Source organism: Gymnoscopelus microlampas (assembly GCF_963454915.1).
Source record: "Gymnoscopelus microlampas genome assembly, chromosome: 13".
Taxonomy (NCBI): domain Eukaryota; kingdom Metazoa; phylum Chordata; class Actinopteri; order Myctophiformes; family Myctophidae; genus Gymnoscopelus; species Gymnoscopelus microlampas.
In genome coordinates this window covers 37,290,562-37,318,236 of record NC_139950.1, presented here as the reverse complement: position 1 = coordinate 37,318,236, position 27,675 = coordinate 37,290,562, and the positions used below count along the sequence as shown (strand labels likewise).

Genomic DNA, 27,675 nt, shown 5'->3' with positions numbered 1-27,675 from the left:
TAGTTAGCGAAGCAGAAATGCAACATGGGATTTTTTTTCCCCCCATGTCCTGTGCTCTAAAGGAACATCATTCTGATGTAGAACAGTACGTATGAACAGTACATATGTACATGTAAGAGTTATTTTTAAAAGGACAGATACAACTACAAGGACATTTTACAAGCAACTGCCAGCATCACAGTATTTTTAGCTGATTGCTAGTTTCCACCTCCCGTCCTTGGAGCAGGCTGTTAGACATATACAACGGGATTAGGTGTCCTTGCTCAAGGGCACTTTTGCACTACTGAGCTCTCTAGGGGTCTCTGGGAATCAAACCAGCAATCTTTCAATTAGGCCTACTGTATATAGCAACCTCTCTGGCAATCCTATTGTCCCCCAAGTACTAAGAAACTGGCTATGAAGAAATTGTTACATAACATTACACATCATACTCTCACAAGTATGCAGAAAATTCAGCGATATTACTTTCAAATATCTTTAAAGCCCCTCAACATTCCCCGCTTATTCATCCCTCATCGTGCCAGCAGTTTCCTGTTAATCCCCGCCATGTGTGGTGTGCCACGGCCCATGGTAGGCCTTAGCCCCAAACTTTGTTGTGCACACAAACGGGCCAAGACAAGAGCGGTCAACAGCACTGTGAGGAGTTTAATAACTCCTACCCCCCCCCCACTAAAGGTCTGTGTAAACAGCACTAGTTGCCCTAGGGGGGGAACAGATCACTGGGGAATTAGCCACGCAGAGGTTGTAACCTCCTCTCTGCTGCCTGTCCGTCCATGAGAGATGGAACATTGGTGTGGGGGGGTGGGAGCTTCAATGGGAAAACTGTGTGAGAAAATCAGCGAAAGAGATGCTAAAAGATATAAAGATGGTAAGAGATGGAGAGGAGAGAGGGTGGGACATTCACCTTGGTTGTTACTCCATGTTTATTTTTATTTTTTTTAATTCAAAGCAGCTTGATTAATGAAAATGACTAGAGATTGACTGTCATAGAGAGCGTAGTCTGGCGTGGCCAAACTCTTGTCTCCCACAATTTTCAAATGCTTCCGGTCATACAGTCTGGAGCACGGAAACTCTGATCATGAGCAAGCCATAAAGCGGATGTGAAGCCCCCCCCCCCCCCCCCACGTTTCGTCTTTACAGTCGCGCAATTTGTCCTAATATAAATCAAAATCATCTATCATATAGCAGAAATGGAAATTAAAAAATAAAATGTTTTAAAATATATTTTCGGGAATGACGAACAGATGTCAACTTCCGCGTTCGGATTTCGGGCGTTGTAGTTCCAAACTCTATATAGCGTTCGGAGATTCGGGCTACGCAAGACTATAGAGGTGATGGCAGTGGGGGATCTCAGAATGACACTAGTAGCTCAGTAGGGTCACAGTGAGTAGACTAAAATCTCACCAACATCGCTGACAACAGCCCCTGTGTTAGTGTACCATAATTCCAAGTGGGAGAAATGACAATGCATGCTCCTAACAGGGGTGTAGCCAGCGAATGTCAATAAAAAAAACGTGTTATTTTGTATTCGGGAAAACGAGCAGTCGGGACGATGAGTAAACTTACTTATCACAACCTGCGTGAGATACAATGCAAAGATTCCCAATTTTTTAAGGTAAATTGCTGGGTATCTAAGGCTTAATGTATTTTATGTTGTGTGCCAATGTCACAGGCCAAAAGGAAAAACTGATCTACAAGCTCACAGCACGTCACTTTGTGGCAGATTGTGAGCTTGTAGATCCACGCGGCATCAGACTAAACAATGGGAAAAGCACTTCAGGCCCTGACTTGGATAGTCTCTCTCTCTATTTTATGAAGAGAATTGAGAAAGAGAGGGGGTCAGGACAGAGCAGCAAAAATACAAACCAGGTAAAACAACAAGGGGCAAATTAGTGGAGTCACGCACGCCGCCACAAAGCGTTGTGCCCAAATAGTGCTTGCCACAGCAATACCGTGAGGATTAGGGCCTTCTCCAGAACAGCTATACTCCAAACGCGAAAAAACAACTTCAAAGGGGCACAAGTAGAGCCTCCAACCAATTTCCAAAAGTGCACATGTGACCGCTGCGCCTTAGTGTGTGATACCCAATACCCCGGCGGCTTGTTTGGAAATAAAATATGTAATAATTTAGAAATTTCCCCACTCTCTTCATCAGCCGCCAGGTCACTTTTAGGACTTGCCTCCAAAAGCAAATCTTCTCATGCTTGTTTTTTTGTAATATTTTTGGAGCCTGGTGTTTTCTATGTTGGGGAGGGACAGACTATTTGGTGTAAATTTAACTATTTATTTGGGTTGGACTCAAAGAACCTTTGCTACGGCAAAATTGTTTGCCTCCATCAAATATCACAGACAAAGAAAAACCAAAGACAAAGTTATAAATCAACCTCCAAAAAAATATATAAAAATCAAGTGTCAACTCCAAAGACAGAGGAGGCTCTGTTGGTTCAATCATTCCATCAGCTTCCAGAAAACTTTTTAAAGGGGGGGTCTTAGTGTCCCATTACTTTACAGTGGAGAAAATACCATGTGGTAAGGGTGGAAGGAGGGTGCTCAAATGAATCTGTCAATAGATCCTGATGAAGACTTCATCAAAGGCGATCACCCTGTAAGCGCCACGGTTGCGTTCCCAAAGACACCCAGATTGGAAACTCAATTGTGTTGTATTGATCCGACTGGCCATCGGTGAACACAGGGCTGGCTGGAGCACTATGTCTGTGGCCACCACCAATCTTCTTAAATGAAGGCTAAATACACATTCTGTACTTCAGATCAATCTCCCGGGCTTGTGGAGTGGAGTGAAATAAATAACGATGGCCACAGTCGTGGTGAAGCAATCACGCTGTAACCAGGTTGACCTCTGACTGACATTGACCAAAATAAAAAAGCAGGATTAATGTGGCCGGCCCAGCCATGCATGTGGCAATCTAAGGGCTGTTTTTTTTTGCGGGTACGAGTTGAGCGAAGGAGCGCACGTACGCGTCCAACTCGAGTTCAGCTTAATTGGTAGAAAAGGTTTGTGAAATGAGCATATCAGGATTCACCATTGGCCTAATCCTATCTACCTTTACCATGTTGGAGCCCCATCCTGCCGCTGTGTGCTTTGGAGTGAGCAGCCAGCCATGTGTGGCTTACCTCTACAAATGACCCCAGCAGAGAGAGAGGGGGGGAGGGGGCTGAACCTTTGCCCCCCAGGAGAGCACCTCAGGATGAGGCAGGCTAGGCACAGAACAGGAGCCATCTCTAACACATGCACATCCATTGGCACTGAACCAGAAAGGGCTTAGAACGCAGGGACCAACACAAGCTGTGTGCGAACCATAATGTGAAGAGAAAGAAGAAAGTGAACAAGGGATTTGCCAACCTAGACAGTGAATTGAAACTTGAAAGACAAACTGGAACAAAATGAACATCCATATGTCTCACAATACTGTAGATAGATAAACAATGTGTTAAGCTTGTACAAGGATTCACACTTAAGTCATGTCATGATGTGTCCAAAATGAGTTTTCCTAACATCAGTGCAATGCTTCGTTAGCCGAGGGTCCGACTTGGAACTAGAGTTCAAACACCCAATACCCAATTCTTTTCATGCCCAACACATCAAAAGAGAAAAGGATTATTTTCTTAGCGTATTGGCAGTGCAACTAAGTAACTTCCTTGTCCTAGTACAGCAAGTTAAATAAAGCACACATTGGCCAATATCCAAAATGGTACAAAACGCAGAAGAATTTAGCTGCATGAAATCAAACAGAAACGTAACACAAAACATATGCTGCACACAGCGCTACTGACAACTGATAGGACTTTGATATCATAATGGCAAATACTGTGTTAGCACAAGATCCAGTATTTCAGCAGAGGGAAGTTGTGATCTGAACATCTAAACTCACGGCGCGGTACTCAGTGACCATCAGATGTAGTTTTTTTCAATAATTGTGTTGTTTCCTTTGGAAACTGCACCAACCAAGAGAAATCAGAATTCCATGTTAGCCACAGTGTTCACTCTACAAACAAAAAGTCAATTTTCCATAGTATGCGGGCATTCAAGTAACTCCATCACTGTGCACTGTGTGTGCGCATGTTAGTGTTATTGAAAAGTAGGGGGAGAGAAAGACAAGTATAGAATAGCTGTGTGTGTGTGTGTGTGTGTGTGTGTGTGTGTGTGTGTGTGTGTGTGTGTGTGTGTGTGTGTGTGTGTGTGTGTGTGTGTGTGTGTGTGTGTGTGTGTGTGTGAGAGAGAGAGAGAGAGAGAGAGAGAGAGAGATAGAGAGAGGGCCGGTGGGGGTGGGGGCGCAGAGCTATTCAGAGCTGCACATGATTACAACACCAGAAATACAAACACTGCTTGGCTGTGGCTGTCGGGTCCGGCAGCCTCTTTGTATTTGCCTAATTTAATCACAAAAGGCTGAATAACTTTTATTTCTCAGCCTCCTGTGTCATATATTTTACCCAGTGCTATAAGCACACTACCCTCTGCCTCTGCTGCTCTTACATGTCTTTCCACACTTGCTCTTTAAAGCCTGCCACTTGACATAACTTTCAGGTTATCTTTCACATTAGACAAACAATCGTTTCAGGAAAACAATGGAACCCCAATCATCATTAATGTCCTATCCACTGCGTTTCCAACAAGACAAAGAGTCTAAAAGCCTCTTTACGCATAACTGGACCCAAGTGATTTGAACTGACCAGCATAGGGCCGTTTTGATTTAATTTAGGTTAAATGTACCAAATAACTAAAATTATTGTTAGTGCCAGAATTGAGGACAGGGGTATGGAATTAAATGAAGTACCTAAAACAAAGTATGCTATGTAACAGATAACAGCAGTTAGGTAATATACAGCAACAGCTTTGTCAAATCACCAAGGCTCCACTTTACGCACGGACAAGCACACGTTCAACACGGGCCCCCAATTGAGATACAGTTCACAAGCTTTCACAGTGAAAATTTGCTCAAAACAAAATGACACTCTTGAGTCTTGATAAGGGGGCAAAAAGGGGGACGGGCAGGTGGAGAGTGAGTTGAGGTTGAGGGAGGGGTGAAACACCCCTGTGACCGACGCAGCGGCCCAAAACCAAACACTGATGGTTATTGATCTAAAACTCGACTGCTGCTAGAATTAAGATCCAGGGTCCTTCGCAGCAACACCGCAGCTCCTCAGACTGAGGAGCGGGATGACGCTTTAACAAGACCAGCGAGGCTAAATGAAATCCAGGGAGAATTCACATCTGTGCATCTGCGAGCCAAAGTCCTGCACGACCGTCCTCTTATCTATCTGTCGGGAGAAGTTTGATGCATGTCAACTCTCCCTAGCCCTCCACCCCCTCTCGTTTCTCCTGTCTGCCCTCAGTCCCTGCATCTCTTGAAGGAAATTGGCACTTGTCGAAGGGGGCAATTAGGATGTAACAATGCTATGGAGCGCTATAAGGTCGTCTTATTTATTTTATTTTTTCTCTTTTTCGGGCCACAGTGGTATTTTATAGCCGCTTTCAACAATGCCTCTGCACAACCTAAACAGGCAATTTGAAAGCCCCAGAGAAATTAAAACTTTTCCAAGTGCTTGAGAGGAAGGCTAGCTCACTTGAAGGGCTACCGCCAGAGTACATTTCCTAGAGGGGCAAATGGAATATAGTTTGCATTTGTATATACAAGTATACATACTATTGTTCAGGGAGCAAAAAGGATCAGGAAAGAGTGATACTGTACAAAGGATTGACACAACATCCATCCTGCAAGCATCACAGTACAACTATTGAACTCCTGGGGCTTAGGCCTAATCAATCATCACACAGTCAAAAATATATTTCAGCTTGATAGCAAATAAAATAAAAATGAATCCATGTTTTAACAACTCTTCTGGTACCTTGCTCAATTTATCAATGTTGATTACAAACAAATAAACAGTAATAATGGCAATTCAGACCCGGACCTGGCCTAGAGGTCCGGGCACCTAGGCTCATAAGCAGCCTGACAGAGCACCGCAGGTTCGAGTCCCGTTCCCGATAGTCTTTGCTGCATGTCTCTCCCCCCCCCCCCGTTTCCTTGGCGAGACTGATTAATTGACTGCAACTTCTAATGGTAATGTCCTGAGAAGCTTTTTTTTAAATATATATATATTTTTGGGGGCTTTTTCTGCCTTTATTGATAGGAAAGTAGGCCGACAGGAAATGGGGAGAAAGGTCGTCAGGATCGGGAGTCGTACCCGCGACACGCTGTCAAGCTGGATTACCAGCGTATGTGGTATGCGCCTGGACCGCTAGGCCAACGGGCGCCCCATGTCCTGAAAAGCTTGTCTCTCTCTGCCGTCTTAGAAATTAGAATATGACCGTAAAGCAGCAGCACTCCTCAATCTGCACACACACAATCACACCCACCCCGATCATTCTTGCTTTGTTTGCCACAATTGAGAACCCGATATTACAGACGACACCCCTAAAGACAAAACAAACACACAGAAATGGCGGGCAACTCTGACCCAAAGGGCTGCGTTCAAATTGCCCTTTGGACTCCATATTGATCATTAAGACAAACTGGAGCTCATGTCACTGGGGAGATAGAGGCTTCCCATGTTTATGAGGTGTGAGAGAGCTTGTGTGTGACATGGATGATAGCAGAAGAGGCGTCGCAATAATGACCACAGTGGCCCGTTCAGGAATGTGGGCCCAACACACCCCCACAACACACACACACGCACAATAGTTAAGGCTTTACAATTACTGAACAAGAATAGTTTAGTTCACATATCCTTTTGTCTATTTATCTAGATATATACAATACATAATACATTTTGACCACTTAAGCCCTATTTTATTAGATCTACAAGCTCACAATGTGTTGCGACTTATTAGGAGCTTGTACATCTACAGTTTTTGCTATATTCAAAGATTCTGGGAAAATATTGAATATATATATAATGTATACACCAAATACCACAGTATACTACCAAGGTGCAATACACTGTAGACAGTATGTGCAGTAGTATAAAATTGGAAGCAAGCTAAGCATTAAAAAACAAAGTAAACCTAGTTAAAGTAAAGCATGTGCATTTCAACAGCATGACTTCATTAGTGAACCTTGCCTGGGCTGGAGCCGGGGCCGGCACTGCACTGCTTTGCACCTGTTATCCTGTACATAAAATGTATTTTCTATGCTGCATACTTCGCACAGAAGCAGTATTATTCCGGCAGGGAGTTGGCCAGGCCCCGGCGTCCAGTTAATGTGTTTCACAGCCTGCCGTCGCCCCTATGATGGATGGACATACTTTACGCTCAATCTACTTATAAATAACGGATGTTTTATCATGCTGAATTAAAACATATGAGTGACTGACTGAGTGAGTGAGAGGAGAATGTGCACTGTGTTCACTTCCATGTTGTGTGCGAGTTTCCTTTTTTTTTTGAAGGGGGGGGGGGGTGAAGAAGTGGCAGTCTTCTAAGTTTGTGGTTTATTTTTTTGTGTGAAAAACTTACTGTCACAATTCAGGAAAAGGATTGTAATATATAAATACTGTATGTACAGTACTATGTATGTAATATGTATGTATATACACACACACAAACACACAAACACACACACACACACACACCTACATATTCATGCGAATTTGTAAATGATCTCAATTACAACATCCCTTGCTTTTCTGTGATTAGTTTGCTGGCTCTTAAAACCATTTCCTCCAGCTGCAAATGTGACCCCCTCACTAATCCAAATCAATCCAGTTCATTCTGATGCATAAGTATTTGCTCATACTGTCATACAGTGTGGTGCCCTTCAGAAGAGGTGGCCTCGTATTATCACCTCTATTTCCAGAAAAACAAACAGTGGAGAGCAACACACTAAATTTCCATCCGATCCTTTGACCATGTACCCTTGCCAGTCTTGGTACGGTACATGTCTTGGGAAAGACACTGGGGCCCAAGGTGAGAGATAAGGTTGGGACTGAGAAGGGTGGCGGGCTAGACATTCAAGGTGGGCCCACAGCGAGGGTTACGATGGCTATTCATTGGTGCTGGGTACAGTAAGGGGTTAAGCCACAGATGGCCGTCCACTCGGCAGGATAAATCAGCACACATGCTCCGGCTTGGACTGGATTTCACGCCCCTCTTGATGAGTAGTGCCATCCACAACTGCACGGAAAGAATGAGGGGCAGAGGCACAGACCGGTAGTAGAGAAGTTCAAGGCAGAAAGCAAGACAAGAAAAAAAGAGGGAGAAATGAGAAAAGATGGAGAGCTGAGAGATTAAATGAGAAAAGGAGGAAAAGATGGGAAGGGAAATAAAAAAGTGAGAGAGAACAGCCGAGAGACAAAACGGGGAGAGGGCTCGTCCTTATTTGTTTCACCTGCTGCGTTCCTTCAGCTCCCCACTAATGGCATTCCCAGGGGTATGAGAGAATCCTGCAACCATGCACTGTAGTTTTAAACAACAGGCTGGGGCTACAGTGTTCACACAAGACACAATACCCATCGCCACACAGGCGCATACTAAAAAACCACAGCCCGCCTGGAATTGCAACCCACCAGTTTGGACTCGCTGAGATGGCCAATTTTATTTGACAGACTGCTGTGGAATAAAGACTGCCCTTTCCAAAATAAATGCTTCCATTTCTGCAAGGAACAACTCTTAATACCTATCCTTACATTGGATGATAGATCAGATCACCTGCCAAAGTTGTTGACATCTTTCTCAACAGTGCCAATAATATGCTATTAATATTAAAATATCCACTATGATGAAATTTTAATATCCTTAGATTCATGTTGTTAAATTCTTAATTCAAGATGTAGGTACAGAACTAGAGTATATAAATACATTTAAAAAATCAATTGATTTCAGTCACACAAAATTACAGCATAGAGGGGTATTAGATTTTATTTTTTTCATCCCTTCATTCATTCATTATAGGTTACTCTCACTCATTCTCCAGCAGTTGTAGGCTCTCTAATGCACATCGAGACATTTTATGTTTTGTTCTGTTATTTCCGTACATTAGGAAATTGTACCTAGCAATTGAGCCCAGCATTACTCAAGGGTTTCCATTGGGATACAAAACAATGCTAACATTTCTCTGTTAACTCTATTACTCTAATCTATTAATAGAAAGCTTTCTTTGTTACTACGCTACAGTTGCATGATCAGGTGAGATAATAAATGGAACTATATGGTAAATGATGCATTTATTTAGCGTCATTATCCAAAGTGCTTTACAATGTGCATTACATTCACACATTCATGTACACACATTCACACACAGACGTCAAGAGGAAGCTATGCAAGGCACCACACTGCTCATCGGGAGCAGTTTGGGTTTCAGTGTCTCGGCTCAAGAATACTTCTGACAGTTACCAGGGGAGCTTGGGAATCGAAGCGGGAACCTTTCCATTCCCAGCCGGCTGTTCTAGCACCTGAGCTTCCGCCGTCCTCTTCTCATTTGGTATTACGTTTGCTATTGTTTTTGAATTTAAGAACGTTTATATAGGCGCACAGGTGGCACAGTGTCCGTACCCACCACCACGGAGGTTGTGGGTTTGAATCCACCATGGTGCATCCGGCTTTGTCGGGCGTCTATGCGAACACAATTGGCCCATGTTTGGGGGAGGGAAGCTCGGCGGAGAGGGTAATATTGGTCATTGCACGTAACTCCTAAGGGCTGGAGCGGGACCTGTCAGCAGGGAGTGTTGGGCGGGAGGAGTAGGACGAAGGCCCTACGTCCTCCCGGAGGGGGCTCCTCACTGGCAGGTGAGTCAGCAGGATACTGTAGGGAACAGCAGTGATAACACAGAAATGTGTGTGGGGAAGAATAAATTGGCATAGCGACTAAATTGGGGAGAAAAAGGGGGTGTAAAATGATTGGCTACTCTAAATTAGAAAAAAAAGAACGTTCATATAACACCAACAAAATATTGGCTAAAAATCTGTGAATGTGTGATTGACAGAGGATCAATGTATACTAGATAAAAATAAATCATCCAGGCATCCACACTGCAATAAACCTGCTGACTTATTGAGTGTTCCAGTGTCTTACTTCAGGTAGTCTATTTGAATTGCCCAGCTAAAAAGTGGTGTGCAAGGGGTGCAACAGCTGAACTAGGGATGTCAAGGATTAATCGGTTAGCCGGTTATCATTGTGAGATTAAGTACAAAATAGGGTTTATGCGGTTAATCGATTCATTGATACACTGTATATAAAATATTAAAAACTATTCAAAAAACATGCTTCTCGATTATTCTAATCACAAAAGTAGCTGATAGAATAATCACTAAGAAAATGATCGATGGGGGCACGGTGGCGCAGTCGGTAGCGTTGTCGCCTCACAGCTAGAAGGTCCTGCCGGGGACGCTGGGGACGGTGTGGCCGCTGGGGGTGTGTTCTCTCCTGTGTGTTCTCTCCTCCGTGTCATCAGCGCCCATACCCTAGGTGGGGTTGGTGAAAGGGCCGCTCTGTGTGGAGTTTGCATGTTCTCCCCGTGTCTCCTAGGGTAGGTACCCTCACAAAAACATGCAGTAATCCTGGTCTCTATACTGCCTCCCCCTGGTCAGCCGGGGCGCCTGATGGAGGGGAAAGGAACTGGTTGGAATAACGTGTTCCTGCCACGTGCTACGTCCAACCAGGGAAACTCCCCCGTCAGGTGATAAGAAGCGGCTTGCTAGCTCTCATGCATTGAAGGAGGCATGAGCTCGGCTCTAGGCTCTCCCTTGGCTGGCAGAGGGAGTGTAGGGCCCAGGATTACTTAGACAATTGGCACTGGGTGAAAAAATTGCGTTACAAAATCGTGGGATACTTTTTTTTGAAAAAAAAGAAAATGATCGATTGCAGTCACCTTACATTACAAACTTGGCTGAAGCGGATTGGACTTCACATTTCGGACAATAAACCACCACGTCTCACAGCAGGAGCCACTCAAGCTGAATTAGACCAATCCCTAAACTCTGGCAATCTTCCAAGAGAGACCTTTCCAACTTCTGGTGAATTATCTCAAGGACAGTCATTATTCTTATTCAATATCATCAGACTCAGCTGTGCTACTGTTGGTGGTATTTTAACTTGTGTGAGGCTGAGGCAAGGTGAGGATGACTAGTATCTCAACAATATACATACAACTGCTGCCCAGTTCTCATTTGGCTTTTCTTTCTTTCTTTTCTTCTTTTTTTTGGACATAAATTTCTACAATTGCTTCAATGCGAAGAATGATTCAATGTATTTACTACAGGCTACTTTCTGTCTGAATGGATAAGAAATGGGGTAATGCAATTAATTTTGCACACAGATCACCTTATATATCAAATTTAATTATGTTACTTTTTATTAAAGCTACTGCGAGCAAAGGCTTGAGGAAGCAGCAAGCCACTAGAGAAAATTGAGCTGCAGGTAGTTTAGTCGGTAATCAGAGACAACATACAGGAAACGAGGATTCAGTGGAGAGGCCGGTCATCCCATTTCATCCCGGCCTCGCTACGCGAGTCCCTCATTTGAATGTAACCATTCACAGCCGAGCTTCATCAGTATTAATAGGCTGATACCACTGTATTTAGACGTGATGCACTCTTTATACCCACTAAGCATTGACAGCAAATCCTCTGTGTGTGTTTAATAAATCGCAGCAGTTAGGTGGGACGGCTTAGTCTCAAGTCACCTAATGACTATATTATGAGCCGCGGCATTAAGGGGGATTAATACTAATCTTGGCTGTTTCAGTTTACCCTGGGATAGAGAGGTGGGTGGGTGGACAGGACAACAGATCAGTGTATGCCGCACCCCCCCCCCCCCCCTCCAGTCCTGCAGCCAGTCAGCCAGATCCTAAACACAGCAAAAGCACATTAATGAGGTGGTTTTGCATGCTGATCTCTGTTGAGGAAAGGGCCAATCTCTCTGGGGCTTGATACTGTTTAGCTAGTCTGGAGAACGCACGCGCACACGCACACACACACACACACACACACACACACACACACACACACACACACACACACACGAGTAAGCAGTATAACCCCATCCATTCCTGAATGGCCCTGTGCTCTGTACGGCTGGGATAAACACCCAAACAAACAGATGCTGAGGCTGGATATACAGGACTGAAAGCCAGCTTGGTCTTTTTTTATCTATTTTTTATGGTGTGGTTCCTAGTAGGGGGCGAGCTGTCTAGAAGAGGTTCTGTGTTTCTGTGGCTAATCTCGCAAACCACTAGATCGATCAGTGCCACATTTCTGTGCATGCAGGCAGTAAGCCAAGGGAAGAAGGATTATTTTTCTTAATTTTTTCCCCCACATTTTCTGAATTCATAGTCTCAGATCCACTGTCCCGCCCTCCCTCCATATTTGGGCAAGACTGACATCAGCATGATGTCAGAGATCCACAAGGAAGCACAATAAATATATTGCACCACAGTGTTGGTAGCTATGAGCTAATTTACATCTGTTGCCCCCTAGTAGCCTGGGCAGCATATCTTTTCGGGTCTATGATCCGGTCGGGAGCGGAAGTAACTCTTAGTAAGCACGCCGCACCAGGCGCGTCATTCTATTCCATTTAAATAGGGATTGGGGAACCAAAACAAAGCGGCACCGCAAAACCGGATGGGCAAAATCCTGAAAGAGAATTATTATTATTTTTTTTTTTCAGTAGGCTTGGCCTAGACCGGATCACACAGGTCTTTAATAACGCATACCAGGCTTTCCTCCGAGGTGGAAAGACTGGTGACGCGAGGTTACCCCCGAGTGAGTGTTGTCAGTAGTACATCAATGGAAAATATTTAAAATAATATATATTAGCATAATCACAGTAAAAGACCATATCAGATAATGCATTTAAAATAAGACTGCACCACAAAAGTTAATGCAAATTGGCTTGGTCTCGATAGTAACTAGTTCGGAACAATAAATCAAAGACACATAATTTAAAACGGTGTAAACCTAATCAGATTTCACACTATACATTCACAAATTCAGGCATAGCCTTCTATTATTCTTATTCTACAAGCAGCAATACGGATACAGTACATCTACAATGTAATTAGGATAAAAGGCGATACAGTCGAGTATATATAGGCAGTATTCCATCTGCGTATTAAGTGGTGTAGCGAGAGGACAATTGTTTTACAAGCAGGAACAGTAAGAGACCTCTACAGATATAAGTATCTGCACTTGAACTAAAGACTAGTGGCCATTCAAGATTGAATTGTCAAATATAATAAATGTACGGGGCGCCGAAGGCCTAGTGGTTAAGGTGCGTACCACATATAGGCTCTGTAGCAGCCTGACAGCGAGTCGCGGGTTTGATTCCCGAGCCCAACGACATTTGCTGTGTGTCACTTCCCGTCTCTCTCTTTCCTGTCGATCTTCACTGTGCTATCCAAATAAAAGGCATAAGCCCAAAAAATATATTTCAAAATAATTGTGTGTGTATATATATATATAATAAATGTACGATGAATGTAAAGCAGATGGCCAATGGCACAAAGACACTTTTGTACAAAATGTATACAGATCTTCTGTATTTCATAACATGTCTTCTTAGAAAACACTAACTTTCTGTCCAAAAGCCATAAGTGTCATGTAAGTTCACCATATGTGGCAGGCCTCCATCCCCATGGCAACACACGGTGACTTTAGACAACAGAGGCCTTGCGGGGTGACATTTATGCCCACTGATGCCACACGGGCTCCATGGTGGGGAAACATTAAAGCCTATCGGGTTTATCCCCACTGGGGCTCTGAAATGTCCAGCTCAGAGTGGCTGGAGATGCCCGTGGTTGGCTTAGCAAACCAAGGCGACAACTGTCATAAATTACTCCCCTGTGGGTCCACATGTCTGCCATACTGTAACCAGCATTGAGGGAACGTAGGGGCCACAGGGTTTTGCTTGAGAGGGCAAGAGGCCAAGGGGGGTTCATCATATGGGGTGTCCTCCTGCCGGCAGGTTCTTGACGCAAGCTATACCTCATCAGCAGTCTCAGAAGAGGTTGTCAGCAAGAGAGAGGGACATTATTCACTTTTGTGAGACATTTAAATTTTTGGAGAATGCATACCTCCATGTAAGCTCATGGGCAGACAACCAATATCGATGCGGTCCAAGTAAATGCATGCACATCCAAATAGAACTGCAACAGGTGCTGGATAAAATATATGTACTAGTGAAAAGAGATTATATCTGCACACCCGTTAGAATTTCGACCTGAAACGATCTTCATCAGGTACGTGAGACAGACCACTTCACGTCAAAATGTTGTACGGCACATTACATTAACTTTGGAAGCATTCTAAACAGTGTGTGGATCATCATCTCTTTTCTTCAGTCAACCAATTTTCAGATCATGTAATTGCATCTTCTTCCCTGTGCAAGTCTGAAAATCATATTTAAAACGCCAACCCTAACATTATATTAGACTTTTGCATTTGCTTGTTATTTTTAAGAAATAATATTACTTGTTAGTATTGTCACTACATTGTTGCACAGTAGCTATTGTTAAAGGTTGACATTTTGTAACCAAATATGGGTGTCTGTCGTGCTACAACATGAAAGAGCTCAACTAGACTGGAACATAACTTTAATACAAACTTTCTAGCACTAGAGCTTCAGAAGTTTTCTTCAGTGTGTCAACTCAAGAAGAGGGCTGAGAGGTTGAAGAGGGAAAAAAACTGAACCACTTCACTGCAGTTCACATGGCAGCTCACTTCCAGTGATGTATAAAGTGCACTTCCCTGGGGCTTGCTGTTTGTCATAAAACATCTCTCAGCACATAATTTAACCAAACTCGAGAGGCAAAGGCAGGAAAAAAAGAATACAAACACAATTTACAAAAGTGGCGTTGGAGTCTAATACTGAGGCTGTTTGCCAGGAGTGCAGTAATTCTAAACCACGCTGTAGTAAGTGGCTCCTCAAAAGATACTGTGGGGTAATGTCAGGCAGCTGAGCAAATGGGATGGGATCCAGGGAGTGCATTATCTTTATGAATTCATGACAAAATCTGTTACTGATAGCGATGGAGTCCTAGGTGTTTGTAAACACTTGCTGGCCTGCTCTCACAAGAGAATGCAGGAGCAAAAATGCACACTTTTCAGCAAGCTACTTTACTTGCTAAGATTTATTGCCTCATCTGCCTTCCACCAACCATGCTGCTGTAGCTGAAATTTGACTAGCTTTAATTTAGTTGATATTAGTGTATTAAGCCTCACACTTTAAAATCCAATAATGCTCTGCATATGGAATATCAAATGCTCAAGTTTCCAAGAATACTTTAGAAAATAAAGGGGGCTTTTCACTGTTTTCAAAACTGTAGGCAATTTCCCCCCACCCTGTCCTTCAAACCACCCGGTGTTTTCATGTCAAAACATATATATATACATTTGATGCACTTCCCATGAGAAACGTGCGCCAATGATCAACAATAATGATCTTCAAAGTGAAAAGATACATGAGAATATTCTGTGGGGAGACTATGAGTGTCTGGTTTCCAATTGATCTGGTAATGTGGTGCAATACATCAGGTCGATCACTGAGCCAAACGTTGAGACAACTCTGCTTACATTGCAGGCTTTACAAGGATTAGGTCCAAACCACAAAATGGTGGGCCTCACACTCTACCACTTTGTAGACTTCAGAAATAAAACGAAAAGGTGCCAATATCAACATGTTAAAGGTTTTAAAACCAGACTGTATCAGGTTAAAAGGATAGTGATATTAACTACCACTTGTTGCTATTTTCAGAAAACAAAATCTATTTTAACAGATTGTTAAACAGATGCTTATTACAAAAAATAAATCCCACTATTTTCCCTGTTTGTTTTTGTTTGCTATTCCAAACCTATGAACATATTCTTTCCCATAAAGTTGAGTTTCTGCAGTGCAATGCGTCTCCATCACACCCAGCTCGTTTTGCACACGCAAGGCTGCGCCTATCCGATCCGACTGGCATCACGGCCATGGAATGCTGAAGTCCACATTTTTCCCATTCAGCAAGGAAAAACGTCCTTTCAAAGCCAATCAGCTAGAAATGTTGCTTTGTTTTTATTTTCAACTGAACTTCCTGGAACCTATTATGGAGCTGTCAGGGATGTATATTTAGCTATGGCAACACAGGGCCTCCTCGCCCCCTTGCGCCACTGGTCATGTCACCTCTGATAAACAGAAAAACAATTGGTTATCCCTTTTGTCACCTTAAAAGAAAATGGCTGTGGATGGTGTGTGTGTGTGTGTGTGTGTGTGTATGCGCGTGTGCATGCGCACGTGTGCATGCATGTGTGCGTACGTGTGTACAAGTGAGATAGCCTGTCTGACAAACAGACAAAGGTGGAGCATCTCTCTGTACACAAGAGGAGTGTGTTGTTGTATAAATGTACCGTGGATAAATTCATTCTTACTCTCTAAACGGCATGGGATACTAAAGTATATTAGAGCATCGACACAAACGGACGACACTACTGTACATTTCCAGTGATTAATTGAGAAAAGATAATACCAATCACCACTTCTATGTGCTTTGGTATGATCCCATTGCCCTATAATGGTCTTACATGTGTGTTGAGAGACGGCTGAATCACACAGCTTATCTGCTACAGCTGTACATCTAGGGCTTACGGGTGGAACAATGGTATAAATATTTGACATAAAAATGGCCGGTGACTACGCAGACAAAAAAATACTTGGATGCTGTTAAGCAACACTATATTTTGAGTAAATAATTGAAAATGTGTCTATATTGTTGCTTCAGTGTAATGCACCACCCTCATCGTGACAAATTCTGTTTATGTGCACACACACCTGGCAATAAAAGTAATTATTCTGATTCTGAAGAGATGCACAGAGTTAAAGAAACTGATTCAAATGTCTGATCACAGTCTTTAATCCTTAGATAATACCCCCAACAATGTGAAAACCATTACTACTGCAGGTAGTTCTAAATAAATCAATTTCAATAATAAATAACGTAACCAGTGCATATTAGGGTTGGAAGCCAGACAAAGACCCACATACACATTGAACGTTAACACACATCGATCACAAACATCATGCTAAATGAAACTCCAATTATATGCATCTCTAAGAGTACCTGCAGAAAGAAACCTACAAAGAGTTCACTTCTTTTTTACTTCTCTGCATACATCATAGATTTTCTTTCGAATAGGTGGATGCAGACGTCAGTACGTGTTGCTTCTATATAAAGAGCAGACCTATACATCTGTGGTGTTGAGTTCAGAGGAATCTGTGTTTTGAGCCCTGGATTAGTCTGACCTATACTTGACTCAACAGTAACAGTGCTGCCCAGTGGTTCATAAGTTCAGTCCCCCCTGACCTGCGTGTCTGAGATAAAGAAGGCCTCCAGCCACCCTCGTCTACCCCCCCCCCCCCCCCCCCCCTGCCCCCTCACCACCACCCCAAAGGAAATAAAAAAACACAAGACATGCTGCCGCTGTACCCCACAAGTGTTCCCAGGTCGTAAAATCAGAGACAACAGTTCACTACTCATAATCTGCTCTTCTCGAGATGGTTTAGCAGGAATTTTTACAGTTTAAAACCAACACGGGCTTATGTGCATAGCTGGCATGGCTGCAGACTGTGCGCTGGTCAGACACAGGGGAGGCAGGGGTCTTTAAATGGCGAAGGGCGCCCCTCTCACTGACGGGTTTATAAATTACAACGGGCGAATCTGAGGAAGTGAGGATAAATACTGATTACTGATAAATAATCTCCAACTGCCTTTTTGTTATTACCACCTCAACCCCACAATTCCACAGTTGTAATACATCTTTGTGTTAGCCAACTGTATATGGGGAGTCTGGCTTGTAAAGAACCATAATCATCTAACCACAGTGTCACTGCAAACATACATACATACATACATACATACATACATACATACATACATACATATGTGCTGTAGCAAAACAATGAATTGAAACACAAAACATCATCTTTTGCTTTTACTGTTTAGGAATTAGTCCTCTTGTCTTCTAATCTGCGACAATGACACGTATATATACCTCCAACATTTCACAACTTTGATGCAATTTGTATCATCTTTTTAACTATACCATCCAGGAACCTGTTCAAACCCAATACCAACCCTCGTTATACCAACTCTGTGTCTAAGCTACGGTACATCAGATCTCTTTGCTAGAGTAACACCATCCAAGGCCATAAAAACTCAGTAGACCGAGGAACCAGGGAGTGAAACTGGCTGCATAGATCGGCAGGTCTATTTTGCTTTCAGACCAATCAACACCTCCTTGTTGTCCCAGGTTGTTAGCATGTCCCCTCGTCAGCTGCACTGGCTCACGCCGGCCCCGTCGGCTCCCTCCCCTGTCAGCAGGCGGCTTTTGTCAAAATTTGTAATCGGCGGCGCTGATCCCATTCTATTTAAGAAGGGGCGCGTCAACAGGTTTAAAGCACACTCGCCGCATATGTCACCTCTTCTCGATTCAATATTTATGCTCCCAAACGCATGCGGTTGTTTAATCACCCCCCGTCCCCTCCCTGTGTACACCCGCCAGCACGCCTCTATCCAACTGCCACCCCCCCCACCACACACAACTACACACACCCCTTCATCCCTCGACAAGAGAGTTTTGACCCTAGTCACCTTTACAACACACTCTCCTTTCAAAACCCCCAGCTGCAGCCCAGAAATAGGACGTCTTTTTTTAATTCCGTGTGTCCACTTCGAAGCTATTGCCTTTTGCCAGTGTCCTTCTGTTCCGAGCTGAAACACGACGGGGGATGACAACCCTATGGATGTCCGGCAGAGTTTTGTACGGTGATTTCACTCGAGTGTAATCGAGTATCGGCCTTGGCATGTTCAATGAACAAGGCGATGAGTAATCCCCGGTACCCACCGCCACCTCATCAAACATACAAGCCGGCGAAGCCGCCATTCTGGGATCAACAGGGAGTCTGGAGAGTGAATTACTTGTGCAACTGATAAAATAAAAGAATCTGTTTAACTGTTGCATTTTGTGATTGGAAATGATCATTTCCAAAGTATATTCATTATGGGATTGGGTTCAGGTAAAACATGATTTTATTTTGGTGCAGCCTTTAGGTGTTTTTCTAGAACTGTCAACACGAATAATTCTCAATATACCTGCATGCTCATCTCCACAATGTGGGATGTTGACTGTGACACGACACTGCAGACATGGTCTTCTGTGTAGGTATGTTTAACACAAGCAGTTTTTTCACCAACACATCAACATGAAGTAAGTACCCGAGCCATGTGGCCCATAGGTCAGGAGCTTATCTCCTTTTTCTGTAGCATGAGGTTGCTTGATGGATGTACAAGTACACTCCTTTACATGACGTTAGACTTGCCTCCAATCCAACCCTTGGTTCCGAGTGCTAAGCAGGGAGACAGCATTGGGTTTTTATAGTTTTTGGTTATGACTCAGCTGGGGATTGAACCCTGACCTCTCCGTCTCAGGGTGGACACTAACCACAAGGCCACTGAGCTGGTAACGCATCAATGTGTTTGGCACATAATTCACACGTCATCATATCAGTAGTACGACCTATCATTAATACAGTTCTGTCTGATACCAATAACGCCTTTTTAAGTCATTGTCAGCCAGTACCGATATGTTGACCGATATATTGTGCATCGCTAGTGCAAACTCCCATGAAAATAATGGTTCTGCGTAGAGAAATGGGTTGTCAAATTGCATACATCCTGTAAATCTAAAAAGAAAGGGCAAAAGCCAGTGGTTACTGCACACAGCGGATATTGGTGTTTCAACCCAATGTTCCAGCAAAGTGAAGTACAGCTTTAAATAAATGTAATATTTTACGACAAGAGTTGCACAAGAAAATACAATCTACGTCCAGCACAAGTGTGGATGCATACAGTATATGTATCTGTGAGAATCACAGTTTGAAACTAATGTGGGATGCAATGCTTATCTAATTGGATATGTGTATTAGAATGTTCGTGGTCGCAGCCCCCTTATGGGGCATGAAATAACAAGCAGCTGTGTGTGTCAAGAGTCCGCATGTTAGTGTGTGTGAGAGTGCGAGTGTGTCTGAATGCATCTGTGTGTGGGAGGGAGGGAGGAGGGCGGGCTGCCGAGAGGTTTATTAACCCAGTCCATCAAGGCAGTCTGGGATTCACACTGGGACGCCCAAGGCTTAAGGATGTGAGCGCCACACAAGCAAGACAGTGCCTCCTCGCAATACTAATATTGGCCCTTATTTTCCAGAACAACAAAAACCACCTCCTCCCAGCTCCTCGAGACCAGACTATGTGGTTTGATTTCACCGGCTTTACTACGCCACTAAGGATTATACCGTCGCTAGTACCAATGCTTTCTCCCCTCCCTGCCATTGTTACCAATATGTAAACAAAGTATGATATTGATCAATAGGTGAGAGTGAAACCAACTTGAGCCCTGTATAAATATAATGTAAATATTGTCGCTCTTGGACAGAAAACCTTTATCTATATTTCATCTTTTTGTTTTTTCATAAATGAATGGCCTATTTCACACTTTATCGTATGACAGTGTCTGGCAAAAGTAGTGAAGATCTACAAGCTCACAATGCGTCACATGGTAGCACACTATTTTTTCTATATTAGGGGGGAGGAATATGATTTCCTTTTGCCTTTAATAACATGTCCAAAATAGGGACGCCAGGTCTAAAGTGGTTAAATCTGTCAGGATTTTATAAATATTATAAATATTTAACCAATGAAAAGTATCAAGAAAATCTTGTGACTACATTGGATCCATTTTTACATTTCCTGAAAAGTAACCGTTTTGAAGACAATGCTTCCACTGACAGCGACGATAAGCAACCATTGCATTTTTTTATGTCCCCTGATGGCTGCTTGGTGCAAAAGACAAATAAGGCATCTATCTATCATCTATCTTGTTGCAAAGGAGTGGAGGACTGGCAGACCCTATATCTGTCCACACAGTGACTAACACATTTTTTGCAACCTTGTTAGGGTAACACAGCATAACTTTGAGTGATGGAGAAGACACTGTAGCAATGGTGACTTATGTGCTGTCCACATTGCAGAACTTCCTGACAAGGCTGGCTAGCGCCAACCTACAGCTCCGTGTCATGTTCATGCTTATCCTAATTTATGTTGGGTTGTTTTCCCAACGATATAGATTTAAAGGGGAGCCCACTATTATCAACATTATCTCATATCTGTTGTAGGGCGAACATTAGCCCTACAACAGTTTCTGCCATAAAACTGTATATCCTTCCGAGTGTGTCTGAAACGCTGCTGTCTGCTACAGTTACGTCACTGGAATAAAATTGAAAACTTGTTTTGAAAATGGCAATTAATTATTTGTTTATTTCCATTTTTTTACTGACTATGACACTGTCCTTGTTCACTGTGTTTACAGAAAAAGCAATCCTGACGACATCATCAAATATGAATCAGGTTGCTATAATGGCATCAACAGACAGTATGGGTAAAAGACCAGGCTGATGCTTGAATCAGGTTGATATAATGGCAGCCACAGACAGTATGGGTAATGCTTGCAAATGGAATGCATCACGGGAATTGTAGGAACACAGACAATGGCATAAACAGAGAGAACAGGGAATTTTAAATATGGGTTGTACTGAAAATATTGTTTCAACAACAATGAATAATCAACAACAATGAACTGAAATGCACACTAAAAAGGCCCACATGATAAAATGTAACTTTTTCATAATTTTTATATAATTTTGGGAGGTTCAAAAAGCGTTTTGGCTGATACCGACAGTAAGCCTCTAAGCAAGTCAGTCGCTTAGTTACACCAGCATTGGCCAGGACCATTGTAAACACTTTGTTTATGTTACATTTTTTTAACTAAGAAAGAACACGCAACCCGGAAGTCCCCCACGGGTAAAGCTTTTTCAAGGTTCTCAATGAAAGCACAGTGAAGCGTTTCTTACAGTGAGGCATACCGCAGGAAAAGCTTTACTGTGTTTGGGTAAAGGATGGGAAAGCTTGAAAACTAAATCTGCCTTCATTGAAAATTCCCTCAACAGCTCCCCCAGCAGCCAGAATAGGTCATTTATCAGCGCAGCTGAAAAAGGCTCAGAACATGAAAAGAGAAAATATCTGTTTTTTAAGCTAAAGAAGAACATAATTTTTAAGGACCTTACAAATACAATGAGATTTTTGAGTGGTGCCGAAGGCAACCACTCCTATACATGACTTTGTCCGTGTGTCCGTATGTATGTATGTATATATGTATGTCTGTCCACAAACATTGATGACAACATCAATACGGGGGTCAATACGGGGCTCATCAAAGGCACCACTCACTTCACACAGGGTGTGATTTTACAGAACATTGATTGATTGAATACTTTATCAACAAATTGCAAATAGTACAGCAGGTACAATTACGCAATAGTAATGCTAAATGCAAAGTCCGTCAGGCTCCGGAATCGAACCAGCGACTTGCTGTCAGGCGTTAGAGCCTATTTGTTGTATGCGCCTTAACCACAAGACCATCGGCGCACCAGTTGACATATTTTTTAACAATAACTAACCTCTCATATTGTCGTGAGTATTAAGAAACTATTTCAGAACAATGTAATGTAATTGAAATGAACAATATCTAAAAGTGTATAAGAGATGAGATTAATCTAAACTGGTCAAGGCTTTATCAGCCAGTGGTCTGAGACCATTTTGAGTTTCAAATTCCCCAAAATGAACAAGTGAAAACAAAACAGACTAGTCAGGCTTTCGTCTGAACAGGCAAGTACGTGGATAGATACAGGCCAGGGCTTAATGGCAGAAAATATGCTCTTCAATGAATTAGAGACACTAATACACTCTTCAACAAGTTTTCCAGAGGATTAATTAGGATTGCATTAGCCACTGTCTTAAGGACAATAAAAGCCTCTTTAAAACCAACACAAATGTCAAAGCACTGAATGTGCCCAACTTGAAATGACAATGTAAAGAATATGGTCCGTTAGGTCCCAACAGTACACAGAGACATAACGGCTAGATATGTAAACAATAGTCAGGTTGCCTCTTTGTCTGAACCAGCTTCAGCTTTGTGTCTGGTGCTAAAGTTAGAAACACAAGTCATTTACACATTGAAATCCAACACTTGGCACCTCCAAAAATTGCAAATACCGGCTTGTATCGCCAATCTTGCAAATGCCGTCCACCCCATCAAAGTGTCACCACGAGTGGCCCGTGAGTTTGTTTTTAGAGCGGTCCTCCACTGAGCAGTGGGAGCAGGAGGCAGAGGTGTTGAAATGTCCCAAACTCTACCTTAATACCCACTGCTTTCATAATGTTCTGAGCTCAAAGTGTGGAGTCATTAAAAGCAACACTGATCTTAAGAGCTTTTACCTCCAGGGAGAACAAAGACAACATAGAGGGATATCTCTCGCACTGAACTAAATTACCACCTCATAAGAATATGCTTAACAGAACATTAAAACGTGATCCTGGTAACACAGAGGAACCTCGGCGCTGATTCACAACTGACAACTCAAATTATGGAGGGTCCAGACATGAACTGATCGAATCTAGACTCTGTGGGACAAGGATAAGCCCGCCAGAGGAACACATTTGGCTTCGGTACAACATCTACAAATGCACTGATAATAAAAATAAGAATGTGTATTGTTCACATGCCCCAAAAAACATCTGCGCAGGTGCTGAACATAAAGTATAAAATCCAAGACGACAAATCTGAAGTTTGCACACTGCAGGGCTCCTGTATCACATTGAACGCACCATAAAAAGTGAGTGATCCCTTGGTCTCACTATTTATGGTGCATTAAAATTGTGCAACAGAAGCCCTGCAGTGTGCGAACATGTCCTCAGTATCTACATATCTACAATAACTATTGCAAAGAATGCCCCTCAAGTCTTTCAGCTAGGTTGTATACTCCGTCGTACTACAGTGTTGTAAGTCAAATTAAGCCAATCTATAAGATAACAAAACGCCACACATCACCATTGTATGGCCAAATGCATAGCCTAGCCACCGTAGCTAGCCACACAAAGTGACTCCACATTCAGAAGAAAAGGCAGAGGGGGTAGTAAAATAAAACACACAAATCACCTGTCATTAGTGACCACATGGCCTCTATTGCAATCCTTATTGCCAATATTTCCACTTATATAGCTCAAAATCTAATGGTCGAATTGCCATGACACTTGCTTCGGAGTGCGCACACACACACACACACACACACACACACACACACACACACACACACACACACACACACACACACACACACACACACACACACACACAGCTCTACCCCCCTCCATCTAGCCCACTGCACATCATCTTTTAAGGGCATAAGGCCAAACTGAGGGGCTACAGCAGCCATGGCCTTCATGGCCTCTAGGGAATTCCTACCCTGCCCATGTAACACCGAAAATACTACAACTGATTTCCAACATACTACCACAACTGATTTTTAGCCACAGATGTTTATCGGCGGATCTGATGGCCAAACGCTGGCTTGGTGTGTAGAGGGCATAATCTAACAGGATAAAGCCAGATAAACACTAGAGAATTAAGTGACCACAATGGCCTTTCTTAGTCTAGTGCCACAATTACACCACATTTTCCACTTGTTTTCTGTTCTAAAGGCCCTTTGAAACTTTTTAATCATGGTACTTATTTTTATTTTACTTTTGGGGCTCTAACCACAATGTCGGTCGGTTCAAACCACTTGGTCCAGTTGGGTTTAAGGAGCAGCACAGCCTGAAGGGGTCGCTAGCAGGGATTGTATACTCTTGTGCTATTATGGTACAACAGAATGGCAGTTAATGTCCAGGGTCCAACTACTGTAGTAAACAATCCCAACCACCGAAAGGTAGTTGATTGTTGATGTCAGACAAAAATGGCACCAGAGACAATTTTAAGCTAACCAAATACACTGAGACATAATTTCCTACATGGCATGATAATGAAACATGTTTTCAGAAGATGAAGTGGCTTAGGATTTAGAGTAGTCCCCCTGCCCCAAGAGTTCAAAACTAACTTTTAATTCCTATCCGAGTGGATCAAGTTTGGATTTGGAGTGTTAAAGATATTTCATTAATCAAACTTGTATTTCTTAATGACTGATGAATGTTTGCTGAGATCATTCTATAATCACAGATCACAAATATCAATGGGATCCCAATGCTGTTTTATGGTTCTTAACGGGGTCGTCCCTATGTTCCCCGGGTTCTATGTTCCCCCACTAAGGTTAGGGTAACTACCCAAAATCCAAACCTGGATTTTGGGTATTACAAGTCTGATTCCCCGTTCAATCCCTTCTCCTACCGATGCCTAAGTCCCCTTGAACAAGACACTGAAACCTTAACTGCTCCTCATGAACTGTTCAATAGTTTCCCGCTACTCCTAATAGTTAAGATGGGTTAAATGCAGAGGACCAATTCCAGGTATGTGCAAATGTACTTGGCTAATTAAAACTTTCCCTTACTCTCCCCCCACAAACAGGTGTGTAACCACAGGGGTTAGCTTAGCTAACAAAGCAAACAAACACCTGCTTCTCAAGTTCACCTATTTGTCTTTTTTTCAAGCTCCGGACACTGTAATGCTTTGAGGTTGGAAGTTGTAGTAATTTCCCACATCTTACTTTGTCTTTAGCGTAGCACTAATATAATATAGTTTAGTATAGTATAATAATATAGTGAGCATATCATTATTTAATAATTTCCATATGCACGTGTAAAAAAACATCGCAAAATATGTTTACCAGAATGTGTTGGTTTACACAAACAAAGACAAAGATTGCATTTTTGTGCTGGCTATTGCCACCATTTGTAATCGTATCAATATGATCAGGGTTAAGGGGGAATCATGTCATGGGAAGGAATGTAAACAACTTTGATTATTCACCAAAATTTTTGTGACTCCTTTCAGTTTGCAGGTTCAGATAACCACAGTCTAAATCCGAATAAGATGGAAGTCCTTGGCAAGTCCATGTGCAATGCCATTAACACCATATTTGTGCATCCTTTGACATCTTCTGCCTTGTGTTAATTTCACATTTTCATTCAAGGTGTCATTATGTTTTCTGACCTGTACGCTACAATCAGTGACATTCAAGTCTCATTCAGACAATTTCAAAATGGTGCTGAAAAATGTCCCTGTACATACAGATGGCTTTAATAAGAGTGCAACGCATACATGAGCACCCCTGCCTGCCGCACTTTTGGGGCTCACAGGGTGCGAGTTTGTTTTGCTCACATCTTGCCCTCTGTTCCTGTCAGCACATCCGGATCCTTCATGCCACCCTCCAACCGCGCCCCCCCCCAATTCCCTCCAATACTCCCACCCATGATCACCCGGTGCCTTTCCACAGACACCCCGGCACGGCATGATTAATGGCCCTCTGCTGAGACTCTCCATCCACTCAGCACATTGTTGAGAGGCTCTGTCTGAAACAGGACAACAGTTGCATCCACTCTTCACACCGGGCCTAAGCCCTGCCTGTCAGTCCCTGGTTAGGGCACTGTTAACTGGCCAGATTTACAGCTACTAACCAGCGCTAGGTGGCAGCCTGTCTGGGGAGATGGACCCCCCCCGATTAATCATGCTCCATTTTGATGGGCACTTTTATGACTACTGAGTCACACTGTATAAAACCAGCATAATACTTGGTGGACCATATCAACCACTTCGCCACACACATCTCACTATTTATACCGATTGCCAAGTAAAGCTACTTTGTTAGTTTAATTAAACTAGCTTGATGGCAGCTGCTATCATCCGGCATTCACCTAATAATGAAAACCCAAGACCTGTTCTTAGAAATGTTTAACTCAGTGCCTCACTGAGGCATTAGCCCTGCTGAGGTGCTAAGCGCCCATCCCTTTCCCCACAAACAAGAAGAGATGAAAGGTTTGGAGCAGTGGCAGACAGGACACTATCTAGTCTCTGTAATGGAAACCGAGGTCTCTGGTTTAGCTGCAAAGGAAAGGAAAGCCGGAGTTAAACTTAGTTGCACGCGGGTGTCTCGCACCGAAAATAGCCGATCCACAAGCTCACAGCGCAAAGCATCGCCAACACGTTGTGAGCTTGTAGATCGGCTACTTTCGGTGTGTGACACCGGCGTGCAACCAAGTATAAATCAGGCTGATGCTTCCCGATCTCATTGGTGGGCAGCAGTAGTAAATTCCTGAAAAGGGTGAAATACTTGTAACTGTAACCAAGGATGTGAGGCCAGACATGTTAGCTAAATGCTCAATGCTTCAGAAATTAGTCTGGCACAGCGGAGTTTAATCAATTTGTTTAGTTGATGAATAAGTCACTTATATTCTTCCTGTGTATAAATTTAAGTGGAATTCATTCACAATCTGAAACTTGTTGATGCATATGAGCTAGCATGATGAGTCTCCATGGTGAATATAAGCATGATATCCATGATCATATCCATGCAATATTCTTGTACCAGCATTCAACAGATAGACTGACATGATCCATGACAACTCCAATAAATTATGATTTATCGGTAAATACCCGTGGCAAAAAAAAAGTGCCAACATGTTTACGTGTCAAATTTCTAAAGCACATTTTTAGACTGCTATAAACATTTTTATTAATATTTTCACTTTACAATCCTACATTTCATAATATCACTAACAGCATGCCAATATACCCCAGGGGTTACTAACAATTCTATCTAGTACATGGATCCAAAACTAAGGAAAACTAAAATCATTGGCGTTGACGGGGTCTCA

At 42.8% G+C, this 27,675-nt stretch overlaps 1 protein-coding gene across 4 annotated transcripts in view; it reads right to left on the bottom strand.

Annotated features, from left to right (window-relative positions):
• gbf1 (golgi brefeldin A resistant guanine nucleotide exchange factor 1) overlaps positions 1 to 27,675 on the bottom strand; it is an 84,762-nt gene that overhangs the window by 44,806 nt on the left and 12,281 nt on the right. The window lies entirely within an intron of this gene.